Here is a 15,011-nt window from a genome sequence, read left to right as displayed (position 1 = left end):
CTCGCCAGCCCGGGAAAAGATCAAAACTCAAAACTCAAGTACACTTTCCACTGACTGTGTATCACTTTCGCACCATTGTAAAGTCAAATAATCGTAAGTGGAACCATTAGAAATCGGGGCTGTCTGTATACAGGAACAGATGAAAACACCTGGGGCTTCAGACAGACATAGGGAGCTGTATTTTCATAAGATAAATGGAAAACAAGTATATGGCCCGCTGATGTTTGATTCAATGTGGGGTATCCCATTCATTTGCTCATTCAAAAATCATTTCTGGCACACCACTGCCTCTAGCAGAGTTTCTGCTCTCTCTGAAATGGGGGAAATAATACCCATGTTCACTGCCCTGAGGGTCAGAGAGTTAATAAACTTACAGTGACCAGTACGGCTCCTCATCTACAGTAGGAGCTCAGTAAATAGTAGATTTCATTTGGTTTTTGTTATATGATTAAGAACAAAGCAACAAACAAGGATTTTTGGTATGCCTGATTTGATTTTTTTCTTTAACTTGAGAAATTATACAGGCTTGAAATATCTTCACTGAATTTTTATGCATGTTAAAAATACCACTCTGAAGTATCTTGGGGTCATCTGTATAACAGACACTGTTGAACACACACCCCCCCCCGCCTCCACCCCCATCCTATTCCTTTTTAACATTTCTGCATCCACTCTACCTCTTGAATTTATAATCTGGTGTTTTCCATGGCCAGGCCTGCCACTCTTCAGAGGACAACTCTCAGGCTGCCAGGATCGCTTTGCCCCAGGTGTAGGGTGGGAAGGACCTGCTGGTCTACAGCCTTCTTACATGCCCAGTGACTGTTGAGCTGCGATTATGGGGTGAGGGAGTACAAACCTTCAACATGTATAATTCATATTCTGGGGACCTTCCACAGGACTAGGCTGCAGCCCACCCTCTGGGAGATTCTGCCTGAGAGCTTCCCCCTTCCTCAGTTTCCTCCCCTCCCTGTCTTGTTTTCTCTGTTCTCTTAAGGTTTCCCCTGGGGGTTCCTGCACAGGAGTTCTGTTTCTTAAGGACCCTGATCTAGGACAAAATGTGTTACTAAGTCTCTTGTACTTTATTTCACTTAATTTTGGAGCCTAAATTCTCAAACCTCTTCTTTTATACAATAGGGCATAAGTCACCATTTCTTTTTGCTCACTAGTCTTCCTAATGGCATAATTCTGAGCATTCACTGCTTTCCTTAAATGATTTGTTCTTCTGAAATTATTTTGTGTTCACACGAGACCTTTTAATGTACACATAACCAATGACCAATTTTCATGATAATTCTCATGAATCAGGTCTTCACATAATATATATATAGATCATAAGAGTAAATGACACAAAGGACCTGAATTCTTGAAAAGAGGAATTATCATGAAGATTCCAACATCAAAGTGACCGCTTCTGTCCCACTACTTCATTCTTCTAAACTGAAAAGGACTATAAAGAACAGTTGACCAAGTAAAAATCTTTAGGCAAAGATTATGCTAATATACTTACCAACAGAGTCAGGGAAAGTCAGTCTAGAAAGACCAATGAGAACAATCTAAAGTGTTTTTAGACTGAAAGGTGTAAAAGCAATAATCAAGGTTTACAGCCAGGGAAAAGCGCTCTGCCAATTATAAGACAGAATTCCAAAAGTATCTTCCATTTCAAAGCACAGAAAATTAAGCAAAAAAGTAATACTTTTATCACACTTGGATTGCAACCTTTGAAGAAGCATGGTTAATTTGAAATGTATCTGAATATTTAACCAAACTACTAGCAAGAGCATTTAAATTATCTCCTTTCATTATCATCATTACCTCTTCATCCTCTCATTCAGCACCACAATGGAGAAGTTATGCTTGCCACTCATGTGGACAATAGGGGCATAAGTCTTGGGTTTAGCATGCAGTACCTGCTGTGGTACATATTCTTCTGTTAATGAGCATGCATAACTCTTCATCCCCAAGGAACTGTCTCTGCACATAAAAGGATACATAATTTTTATAATGCCAGAAAGAAGTAAATACAGCTCATTGAGTTTTCTATGGGAGGATTTGGAGAGTGTAATTATCATTCATTGCCAGTATCTCCAGGCAGGAGATTGATTCCTTTTCTAAACTAGGGCCATGTTTAAGTTTTTATATCATAAACCAAGTTACCAAGTAGGGTGGTACTAAGAATAACATAAACACACATTTTAGATCCTCTTGGTGCTTTTGGTGGCCAGCACCCGCAGCTCTTCCCTGGAGGTCAAGTCTTAGGCCAGTGGAACCCCTTGTTCCACGCAGTGAGCAGGAAATGCCTAGATCTGAGAAAGAGCCTTCCGCACCCTTGTCTCATCTGGGAAAAAGTCTAAGATATAATTCACATCAGCAATACTGATGTGTAAAATATTTTTCTTCTGAACGTATTCAAATTCTAAGTTATTTGTTGAGTGGGAGAAATGTATTGTATTTTCTCATAATAGATGTGACATGCCCTGCAAAGAAGCTGACACATACCAAATGTTCAGTAAATGTCAGATGCTATTATTATAATTATTACTGTCATTAAGAAAAACTCCAGGGAATTATCACATTCTAACAAAACTCAGCAAAACAACTGAAATTCAATTTCGAGATGTTTAGGGAATTTCTGCTGTTTCCTAACTGCTTCAAAATGCAATGACAGAAAAGGTCTGTTGAAAGAAAAAAGTTCACAATAGGAATTCTAGCTCAACAACAATCAGACAGAGGAAAGAAAGCTCCACAATGAAATCAAAGAGAAGCTGAACGATAACAGCCAATTTAAAGACATGGGCTCAGGTGGCTTTACGTTTGGTACATCAAAGCAAAGGGAAAGCATTAACCCAGGACTTACTATGCTACGTACTTCATTACTTGACCAAAATACTTCACACACACACACACACACACACACACACACACACAGAGGCGGTCCTCACTTTGCACAACAGTTCAGAACCATAAAGATAACTATCTAAGCCAAAATTGTACAAAATAACCTGAACAATCAATAGAAAAAACATTCTGAACAGACAAAGCAAGCATCAGAACCAGACCCCAATATGACACTGACTGTGGAATTAATTACAACACAGGGAATTCAAAATGACTGTGATGACTGTATCAATGGCTCTAATGGAAAAAAGCATACAACACTTAAGAATAGAAGCATAATCTAGATAGAGAGATGAAGACTCTAGGGAAAAATCAAAAGGAAATACTAGAAATTAAAAAAAAAAAGGTAACAAAAACAAAGAATGCTTTTGATGGGTTCATCCTTAGACTGGGCACAGCCAAGGAAAGAATCAGTCAGCTTAAAGATAGTCTAACAGAACTTACCAAACCAAAATGTAAAAAGAAAAGAATGAAAAAAAAAAAAAAAAACAGAATAGAGCATCCAAGAAGTGTGGGACAATTTCAAAATATGTAACAAAAGCATAAGTGGAATAACAGAGGAAAAGAGAACGAAACAGAAAAATATTTGACATAATAATAAGAATTTTCTAAATGACAGACACAAAACCGCATATGCAGGGAGCTCAAAAAGCATCAAGCAATTATCCTGAAAAATCCACACCTAGGCATATCATATTCAAACTACAGAACACCAAAGGCAAAGTCTTGGAAGAAATCAGAGGAGAAACAATGCTTATCCAAAGAGGGACAAGGATGAGAATCACAGCAGACTTCTCCTCATGCGAGAAAGGAGAGACTGCACTGAAATATTCAGTGCTGGAAAAAAAAACCTTAGAATTCTATATGACTCAAATTATCCCTCAAAAGTAAAGTAGATACAATGATTTTATCATATAAACAAAAACTGAGGGAATTTGTCACCAGCCAACCTGCCCTGCAAAGTGTTACAAGAATTTCCTTAGGGAGGAACAAGATATAAGTGAAAAACTTGGACCTACTTGAAGAAAGGAAGAGAGCTCAATGGTGAAGGACTGGAAACGTTACCCTTAAGACAGAGATCAAGGGAAAGACATGCCCCTCACCACTTCCATTCAACATCATAGTGGAAATCCTGGCTACTGTGGTAAGACCATGAAAGAAAACAAAAAGTATACATGTTGGGACAGAGAGGAAGGAAGAAATAAAACTCTTTATCTGCAGATGGTTAAGATTTTCTATGCACAAATCTCAGAGAATCAAACAAAAGAACCTTGGAATAAACAATCAGTTACAACAAGGTTACATGATACAAGATTAATACACAAAAGTCAATTGCTTTCCTATGTACCAGCAATGAAAATTGGAGTTTAAAATGAAAGCACAATACTATTTACAACAGCACCAAAATTTTGAAATATTTAGATATAAATCTAACCAAATAGGTACAGGATCTCTGCAGAAAACTACAAAACTTTGACAAAAGAAATTAATATTTAAATACAGTCTATGTTAAAGGAGTGGAAGACTGAATAGTTACATCTTTTCAACTTGACCTACAGATTCAACAGTCCCAATTAAAATTCCAGCAATCTATTTTGTAGATATTAACAAAAGGACAAATTAATATAAACTTTCTAAATATCTAATACTGATTTACCAAGTCCTATGTAAGGTCTATGATGATGAAAACTAGAAAATTATGTGTTCAGCTAAATTGAATTGTAATCCTGACAAATATCTTATGACAACAGAAATTATGTTCTCTACTCTGTCAACTTAAATTTAACTTCCAAAATTTTTAGTTCATATTAAGACCCTGGACAAATATTATGCTGAGTTAATTAACAGATAATCTTTGAATACTTGGACATTTCTAAGTACAACAGAATACTGAGCCATTAGTTTCAAGCATGGTGTTAAACCATGTATTTTTCTTTTTGCTTCCTATTTTTATATTTGTGGAGTGGTTTTACCTCTGGGTTATATTAATGAATGTGTTCACATTTGCCATTTTAAGAAGGTGTAAAACAGATAAACAAAACCAAAAGACAACCTACAGACTGGGAGAAAATATTTTGCAAACAATGCAACTGACAAGAGCTTAATTTCCAAAATATACAAACAGGTCATACAACTTAATAACAAAAAAACAAACAACTCAATCAAAAAATAGGTAAAAGGTCTAAATAGACATTTCTACAAAGAAGACATACAGATGGCCAACATGAAAAGATGCTCAACATTGCTAATTAGTAGAGAAACGCATATCAAAACTGTAGCAAGGTATCAACTCACAGGGTCAGAATGGCCATCATTAAAAAGTCCACTAACAACAAATGCTGGAGAAGGTGTGGATAAAAGGGAACCCTCCAACGCTCTTGGTGGGAATGTAAATTGGTGCAGCCACTATGAAAAACAGTAGGGAGATTCCTTTAAAAACTAAAAATAGAGTTGCCATATGATCCAGCAATCCCACTCCTGGGCATATATGTATAACTGAATCACTTTGCTGTACACCAGAAACTAACACAACCTTGGAAATCAGCTATACTTTAATCTAAAAACTTTTTTAAAAAGCAGGTCTATAAGTTTACTGAATACTTTTCTTTACAACAAGTACTAAGATATCAGTGATGACAGAATAGAAGAGGACAAAAAGAAAATGTATCATTATGTCCACAGTTTGTTTTTTAAATAAATTATTGCCCCCCCACCAAGAATTTATGAGCAAATACCAAGTAGATCACTGTATGGTTTTCTCAGCTTCAACTTCTAACCAACCCCTGAATTATACAGCTCAGCCCAATAAAAAAGAAAAACAGTAAATGATATGGTCTTTGAATATGAATACATTTTTTTTATTTTATTATCTTGGAGTGGTAAATTGTTCCTTTTCATTATAAAGAAGTGGAACTTTCCTGTGAATACACTTAATGTATTAAAAATATTATTAATTTCCTAACTTATTTATTTTACAATATTCTATCTCTAACATATTTTTCTTATAAACTTAAACTCTTCCTGTTAGCATCTCCTGGAGAAATTTAATTTATCTCATTTTACATACTAGATAATCAATACAGCTGGAGTTTTCTCCAGTAAATTCACTCAAGGAAATAAAATTAGCAAAAGATGAGTTATGTAATAGGTAATATTAACCTCTATTAACAAAACTCTTCAGTAATAGACTGTTTATGTTAACTAGTTTTTCTATTAATGATGGTTAAAAATTTAGAGTATAGTTCTACATTTATTTCTGAAATTCTTTCTAAATGACGTTATACAGTTCTCTACTTGCTTGAGACAAAGGGCAGTGTGGTGGTTAAAAAAAAGCTTTGAAGACATAGAAACATAGGTTCAAAACAATGTTTCCCAGTTGTTACTTGTGGGATCCTTGGCAAATCTGAACCTCTTAAAGCCTCTGGTTCCTTACCTGTACTAAATACAAAAACCTCTCTCGAAAGTGTGGTGGGTGTGGTTTCCTCTGAGGCCTCTCTCCTTGGCTTGCAGATGCGCCCCACCACCACCACGGTGTCCTCACCTGGCCTTTGCTCTGTGCATCCACATGCCTGGTGCCTCTTTGTATGTCCAAATTTCTTTTCTTATGAGGACACCACTTGGAATGGACACCACCCATAAGACCTCATCTAACTTTACCTCTTTAAAGGCTCTGTCTCCACATGCAATCACATTCCTAGATACTGGGTGTTAGGCCTTTAAAGTATGAATTTTGGGGGGACACAATTCAGCCTGCAACACATTCTAATATACTTCTCATTTTTATCACTTTGGAGCAGTAAATTGTCTCCTTCCATATAAAGAAATTGAACTTCCCCCTGGACACATGGTAAAAATCCAATAATAATTAGCTGTTGTTAAGTACAGTATTATGAACATTATGTAATTGTCCTTTGGTGGCCAACATGTCATTGTGGCACATGAAGTCATCATTCTGAATATCACTCACCACAGCTATAGTTATTTCTACAGATATTCATAGGAAATATGGCCAAATGCTTAGTCATACTAGTTGGAAATTGCTTTTTGGAATAAACCCTTTATATTGGCTTAAAAATTTGTAATTGGTCTCATTCTGCAAAAAGTAGATGGAAAATATAATCAGCTGAGTGTTAGAATAATGAAATACTGTCTGCATCTAATAACAGTATACATAAAACATTTAAGAAGTTTGAACCAATGAAGTTCATTTTACAGAGATTTCATTGCCATTCCATCCACACATATAACTCAATTCAAGTAAAAATCAGAGATTTAATTGAAAGATAGCTTTCAGTATTTTTCTTTCACATACGTATGCCTGCCAACCTAGCGGTGGACTGAATTTGCCATGATGGAATATTCCACAGGCTCCAGCCTATGCCATACTCACCGTGACACCAGGACAACAGAATACAGTTGGGAGAAGCAGGGTAGGCTGCCAATGAAAGTGTTTTCATTAAATTATGGGTAACTCAGATGTTTCTTTTATTTTATTAAAGAAAGACTCAAAGCCTCATTATGGCCCCTATATTTGACAGTAAAGGTTTGTTGGTATACGCGGTCTTGAGCCTTCTTCTAAACATATTCCACAAACCTGTGAATTGTCTTAACTTCACCCTGTTATTTCTGGTTTTCCCTGCAACAGAATGCAAAATTTCATCCACAACCAAATAGCTCTGCTTGAGGGACTCGCCGTTGCTCTAAAGTGAACCTCAGAAGAACTGTGACAGCCGATAAACTACAGATACGTATATCCTTTAGCAAATAACCGGCTTTGGCTGCATTTTCATTAGGACTCTACACTACAATGACAATAAGTTTAGGTGTAGTGATATCATGACTAAAACAAAATGTATGCGTGTATTATAGCTGACTGATCATACAAATAACTATTAACTATAAACACATATGCTTTTGTAGATTTGTTGGAGAGACTCGTTAATTGCTTAATGAAAGATGTCTTTCAGATACTAATTCCTTCATTTAGTTCAACAGATTAAATTTTATATGAGAAGATATTAGCATGCATGCAATGAAGTGATAAGGACAACCAAAAAGCTTAAATGTTAATGGATAAAAGACAGCGTTCAGGTTATTTTTAAAAACTAGCCAGTATAATTTTCCTTTTGTGTGCTTCCATTTGCTCTCTGCATAGACAAAAATGTCCTTTTTAATGCTCATGCAATTATTGCAATATCAAGATCATCTCTATATTTCTTCTGAACTGTAAGTCAATTATAAAACTTTAAGCAATTTTCTAATTTGCAAAACTAGTCAGGACTTAACATTTGCAACCAAAGCAAAATCACTTTTTGTGCTATCATTTTAGGTCATTATCTAATTTTATGGAGATTTTAGATTTCTAGTTTGCAGAAAGCTTTAATATAAAGTAGCTTTACCACCATGGAGTTAATGTCGACAATGTTTTTGTGAGAGAAAATTGCCACTAGTACCAACAGACCTGTGTCTTCATTCCCCTCAGTCCCCTTAAAGTGCAGTTCAATCTGGTATAATCTTTTTTCCTCCCCCAGTAGGGTGCAGAGAGCCCTCTAGCCTCCAAGCCTGTTTCCTACTGAGGTACATATTGACCAGCAAACAGCTGCTCAGAACAACTATTTGCATCGACAATGGGGTCATCCCACCACGTTCTTTTCAGATCAATATGATTGGTACAAACAATAGTTTGATTTTGATTGCTCTATAGTACGCTTGGGTAGAGCCTCTGAATGCAAGTGAATTGCTTAGAAACAATGGGCTGGTTCATCATCCAAAGCGTCCCTTTTCAAACAGCTGCCTCTGCCACACTCACCCTGACAACGTCCAGAAAAACAGATGGTTTCAGCATTCATGGGCAGTTCAGTGAAAGCCCCTGAGTCAACCATTCAATGCATGTTTTTTAATCTATCTGATATTAAGGAGTCTTTCTCTCCACTAAAATTTTCAAATATTGCTAAATTCTCTTGCTGAATCTATGTTGAATTGAAAGGAGAGAAGTAGGTATTCAGGAGGTAAGAACGAAATCCCTTTCTTGAGACCATATAGCTAAGGTCTCTTGTTAAAATTGCAGTGTAGACCTTCGTGTATGCGATGCACAGTAATTCTGCAACACAAAAAGGTAGATTCATAATGCAGAGAAGATCCCCCAGCATTGATCTCCCCAGCTTCTGTTGTCTATTTAAAGCAGACTTTTAACGTTACTTCAAAAACAAGACATTCCACCCCACCCACCCCGGTTTTGTTTCACCACAAGAAAAACCAGTTCCGAGAATTGCATAGGGAGTAACACAAGAGACACTGTCATTCTTGTGTGTTATCATCACTCAATTACAGAATATATTAAAATACATTTTGTAGTCAGTTGATTGCAATGGCTGTGAAGGCTCAAGTATCAATCCTAAAAGCATTCGCATTTTGGTGCTTTAAAAGAAACAATAACCTATATTTTATATGTGTGCTATCATCCCCAAACTATTCTACTTCTGCATTTTTATAGTAAGCATTAAGAGCAAGAAAATCTTTACCCCTTAGCCAGGAGACAAATTTTCATTTCAAAAATAAATTATTAGAAACAAGATAGCAAACAATTCAAAATTATTTTTTTTCATTACTTAAGACATAAAATTTTGGAAGAGGTACAGTACTCAACGCTGTATACTTTTCCTAAATACCATTTGTTTATATCATAACTCTCAAGGTTACAGAATAGGGCTTAAAAGGATCTGACATACCCTTGTAATCAACTTCATTTACAAATCTACATTAAAATATACCTCCTTTTATAAAAGATTTGGTTCCTATAATTTGCATACAAAATAAGTTTATAAAAATAATTCAGTTTTATCACCAACCCTATTGTAAATTAACAGAAAATGAAATTCATTTATTCAACTACTTTTACTGATCCATAAAATAGGGATAATAATTTTATCTCTATCATTGTTATTAGCTGGATTAAATTAGATAGTACTTATAGAAGCACTTAACACAGTACCTGGTTATTATTATTATTATTATTATTATTATTATTATTATTATTATTATTATTATTATTACCACCACCATCATCATTTTATTACTAGAGAGATGTAAAGAAAATATACAGCAGAAGAAAGTATTAAGTCACCCAATGGCAAAGCAGGAAACTTGAAAATGGAAAAATTTAGGTCATGGGCTGACCTGTGACCTTCTGTGCTTTGCTCTGGAAGAAGCAGCACCTCCAGAACTTCAGGATCTGTGCTTGCCCCTTGTCACCAGCTGCCCTTTTGTCTGTCCTCCCAAGCATGGCCAGAGTTGGGGCAGCCATTGCCCCACATGTCTCCTTCCTTTGCCTTCCAAGAGTGGTCCCTACTCACCATCTCTCCTTCCTCACCTCCACTGCCACCTGGGCTTCTGCACCGAACACTCCACTAAAACTGGAACACCCAGGTGATTCCCAAGGATCACCTAACCGCCAAATTCGGCAAGCACTTCCAAGCCCCTGTGGTACTCAGCTCTGCTGCAGAATCTGAATCTGCTGACTGTCATTCATTCAACCCATTCTTTCCCTGCCCCTGTGCTGGGCCTGAAAATACAAAGAAGTGTTTATTGAGACTTTTTCTCATCATCCCTCCCACATTCTCTCCTAGGTTTCCCCCCGTCTTTTCCATAGCTCTCACAGTTTACCCTTCCCCACCGTGCAGTGAAATGTAAGTGTTCTTCCGGGTCCTGCTGTCTACACCTGCTCTTAGTCTACCAATCTTCATTATCTGTGTATTCATTCAACAAAACCCTTACTGAGCACTTCCTATATCCAAATTTTATCTACACTGATGACTGCAAATAAATATGACCTCCAAACTGACATCTCACATCCCTCTAACACTGATCAGCACTCACTCTGTGCTGGGCATGGTCCTTGGCGCATTCATTTGCTGATGAACAGACTAGTCTCCACCTTCAGAGAGTTCTGGGTGGTCCAGGAGAACAGTAATTACGCACAATTACAACGCTGAACAACCGACAGAGATGAGAAAGCACAGCAGAGGGTCACCTAACTTGCACTGAGGGTGTAGACTTCAAATGTATAAAAGCAGGAGAGAGCCATCAGATGTGTGTTAGAAAGATCCCTCTGCCTATAATGTGAAAAATGGATTCAAAGGGGGAAGGACCGTGAGTTAGGAGGTGCTACAGTAATCCAGGTGAACGATGGAAAACTGCATTGAGGGAGAGGCAGTAAGAGACAGAAAGAAATAGATGGATTTTAGGACAATTGATTCAATAATTTGTAATACTTGTTTTTTTTATTTTTTATTTAAAGTATAGTCGATTTATGATATGTTAATTTCTGGTATACAGCATAGTGATTCAGTTAAATATATTCATACATTCCTTTTCATATTCTTTTTCATTATAGGTTATTATAAGGTACTGAATATAGTTCCCTGTGCTATACAGTAGGACCTTGCTGTTTGTTTTATTTATAGATATATTTTATCTATTTTATATATATATATAGGTATATATATATCAAGAAGTTTGGGATTTGCGGATACTTACTATTACAATACTTCTTAATTGAGCCCTGAAGCTGGTTAAGAAAGAAACTCCTGGAAACAGAATAGGAGACATGCGGTCAATGTGTTCACGTGGCTGTGTTTCTATGGCCCAAGGAGCATCACCCTGTCACAGGTTGCACAGTGGCCATTTGTAAGTGTCTGTATATAAGTCTATCTTCTGCATCAGACCAGTAGTTTTCAATATTTTTCTACCTCCGTACTATCCATAAATGCAATCAACTTCCATCATAACACGCCTTATTGAAAGCAGTGTGGGTGGAAGGGGGAGGAGAAGAGGGAAAAGTTCAAAATCTCTAGGGGAACAGACAGAGGAAAACTGAAAAGCCTCCACTACACAGAAAGTTGCTTGACAACAGAAGAGGCATCTTTTAAATTTTTGTTCACCAAAGACCCAGCACACTACAGAAGGGACAATACCAGGTGATCAGCGTTTCTTGAATAACGGAGTAGATGAAGAAACAAATGTTGAAATGCTCCTAGGTTTTTAGTCATACAGTCAGTCTTTAAGGACACTCCAGAAAAAGGGAAAAGAGCCAGCTCTCCCCACAAACATCTGACCTTCTGTGATCCACATTTCCCTCTTGTGGCTCTTTGATTTGGGAGCCAGGGTGGGTAGATATGCCGGGAGAGGAGGGTATGGAAAGAACAGCAAAGTTTCAGGGCACAAGAGTCCTGGGGTTCCAGGGTTGACAGGATCCTCCCCTTTGCCCCCCTTTGCAGGATGAGGGACCTGAGATCGAAAGAGCTGAAGTGGCTCTCCCAGCCACACATGGCAGCACACCAGGATCTAGAGCTACTGACCCAGATCCAAGGGGCTTTTTCTTTTCAAAACTTTACAAACAAAACCTTCTGCAAGGTTTAAAACATCTAAATGTTGCAAATGACCCCAACTTAAGGGCACGTTTGAAGTCCAGGGAATGAATTTCATCAACTTTGCTTCCTAGGGAAAGATTAAGTGGGAAAATAAAAAAGATATTGGTTCCATCTGTTGGTTTTGTTTTATTTGCATGTTTTCCAACTCATTCCAAGTACATTAATAGCCTTAAGCAGCGTTTCGTGCACTAGATATTATGCTTCTTCCATCTGCGGACAAACGATTCTCTAAGTCTTTGGCGTGGGGGCGGAAGAGGGAACAAAACTTGTCTAGAGCGTGATCAAGGGGAAACGAGAAGAGTCCTGGGACAGTTGTTCAGTAATTTAATACTGAGTTAGACTTGCCTCTCCTTCTGCCCTGGCTTTACTTCCGCTTCCCAGAGCCAAGCCTAATTCCCGTCTTTTGCTCTCTTTCTGGCCCCCCAACACCTACAGGATGAAAGTGATTCTACCTTGGAGCTACTCTCCAGGTGCCATGCTGCCATTTAAACATCACAGATGCCCACGGTGCATCTGCACACCTCTTGCCCCTCCCTTTACAACAGGCCAGAAAACCACCCCTGTGTCACTGCAGGACATCCTTGCTATTTAATGTCACTTCCCATCAAGTGCCTGCTGCAGGGACAAGTCCCTCTCCAGGTCTGTCCCAGCTGGCTCTCTCCATATTCTTGGGCCCCTGGTTGCTCCCTGTTACCACATTCTTAATTCTCTTCTTAAAATGTAAGCTGTTCTAAATTTTTAAAGTGATGTGTTTATCTATTCTGTATAGAGTAGTTTGTATCTGCTAATCCCGAAGTCCTAATTTATCCCTCCCCTCTCTTCCCCTTTGGTAATCACAAGTTTGTTTTCTATGTCTGTGAGTCTCTTTCTGTTTTGTAAATAAGTTCATTTGTGGCACTGTATCTCACAGGGAACTATATCCAATAGCTTGTAATAACCTACAATGAAAAAGAATATATATGTATACCTGAATCATCATGCTGGACACCAGAGACTAACCTAACATTGTAAATCAACTATACTTCAATTACTAAAAAAAAAAAAAAAAAAAAAAAAAAGAGTGATGTGTTTTTATTGAAGAAGATTTGTAAAATAGAGATGAGGAAAAGGAAATAAATGTGATCTGTCATCTTATCTCTCAGAGATAACCACTGACCACTGTTGGTATTTTGCTAAATTTTCCTCATAAGCCCAGACAACTCCCATGTACATATATAGAGCTGTCCTTGAAAATGGCACCATATAGCACCATAAGCCAGCTTTTTTACTTAATAACATGGTATAAACACTTGTTCATGTCAATAATATTCCTATTCAAGATATTTTTAATGGATGAATATAATTCCTTTATAGGGATACACTATAATCTATGTTAACAACACTTTGTTGCTGGTTGTCATTTAGACAATTTATGTTCATGATTATAGTAAATGCTATAACATACAGCATGTGTGTGTGTGTGTGTATATATATATATATGCAATAACTATATATATTAATAAATCTTTAAGCACCTCTATGATTATTTTCTGAGGATAAATGACCAGAATTGGAATTGCTTAGTCAAATACGGCATGCACATTTTTAAGGCTCTCGATGCATAGTGGAAAATTGCCCTTCAGAAAAAATGGAAGTAGTATATACTACAACTGGCAGTATATGAGAGTGTTCACTGCTGTCCAAATCCTTCTTGTCTGAAAAGCCTTTTCTGTTTTCCCTCAAAAAACTAGGTCATCCTAACTATTTCCCACAGGATTCGATTTCACTGGAATCCAGCCAGTGAACTGAGGCCTGTTTCTCAACCTCTCTGATCTCTAACCGCTCTGATAGCATGGGAGAAGAACACAGCCCCCATACAGGCACAGTAAATTCACAGAACAAGTTCATTTTCTTCCTTCCATATGCCACATACCAGCCACTATGTAAATCACCATCGCCACTCTGTTTTGTCACGTATCCTTTCATGTATATGTTTGTTCTTAAAAAACACCACCACGGTCTGCTTTCCAGGGATGTCCTGTGATGAAAAGCCAGGACGCCTATAGAATCAGAAAGCAATATCACTCATTGCCAGCAGATGCCACTACCTGATCCACCATGTAGACCAGAAGAAGAATCTTTAAGTTCCAGTCCTGTAAGCAAACCAGCGTTCCATCTACATCATGCATGGTACACAGCTAAGATTATATAAAAACCATATAAAGGAAGTTTACTTACAAGCAAGGCTACATACTTTGGAATAGATTTTCATAATTAAATGTCACGTCCAACTTTCTGTTAAAACAAACTGTGTGTGTATGTATATGTATACGTATATATCAAGATAAACTCTAAAGTTCCCTCAAGAGGTTTATATTAATTATGAGCTGTTCTCCAATGTCGCTCTGCCACCCACAGAGTTCTAATGACTTTAAAATATGCTGGTAATGAGGAAAGACATATGGGATATTATGTAGAGCTGAGGTAGGTGGTAAGAGATACAGAATGAGACTCAAGGAGAGAATATTTTTTATAATGTTCTCTGTGTGAAATTATACAGTACAGTATTTGAAGGGAAACTGCAAAACCTTATGTCTTTTTCTATATATGTAAGTCTATAAATAAGTTTGAAACTTTGACCCTATATATATGTATATCTCTCTCCATTTTGTTATAATTTTTCTTGCAACGTATGAAGAAAGTAAAATC

The 15,011-nt window shown here is 37.2% G+C and overlaps 1 protein-coding gene across 1 annotated transcript in view; it reads right to left on the bottom strand.

The window, feature by feature from the left end:
* LOC102508530 (cytochrome P450 7B1) overlaps positions 1-15,011 on the bottom strand; it is a 152,687-nt gene that overhangs the window by 109,265 nt on the left and 28,411 nt on the right. The gene's annotated exons all lie outside the window — the stretch shown is intronic.

Source organism: Camelus ferus, chromosome 29, assembly GCF_009834535.1.
Source record: "Camelus ferus isolate YT-003-E chromosome 29, BCGSAC_Cfer_1.0, whole genome shotgun sequence".
Classification (NCBI taxonomy): Eukaryota; Metazoa; Chordata; class Mammalia; order Artiodactyla; family Camelidae; genus Camelus; species Camelus ferus.
The sequence above is the reverse complement of the archived record's forward strand: the minus strand, read 5'-3'. Positions and strand labels throughout refer to the sequence as shown.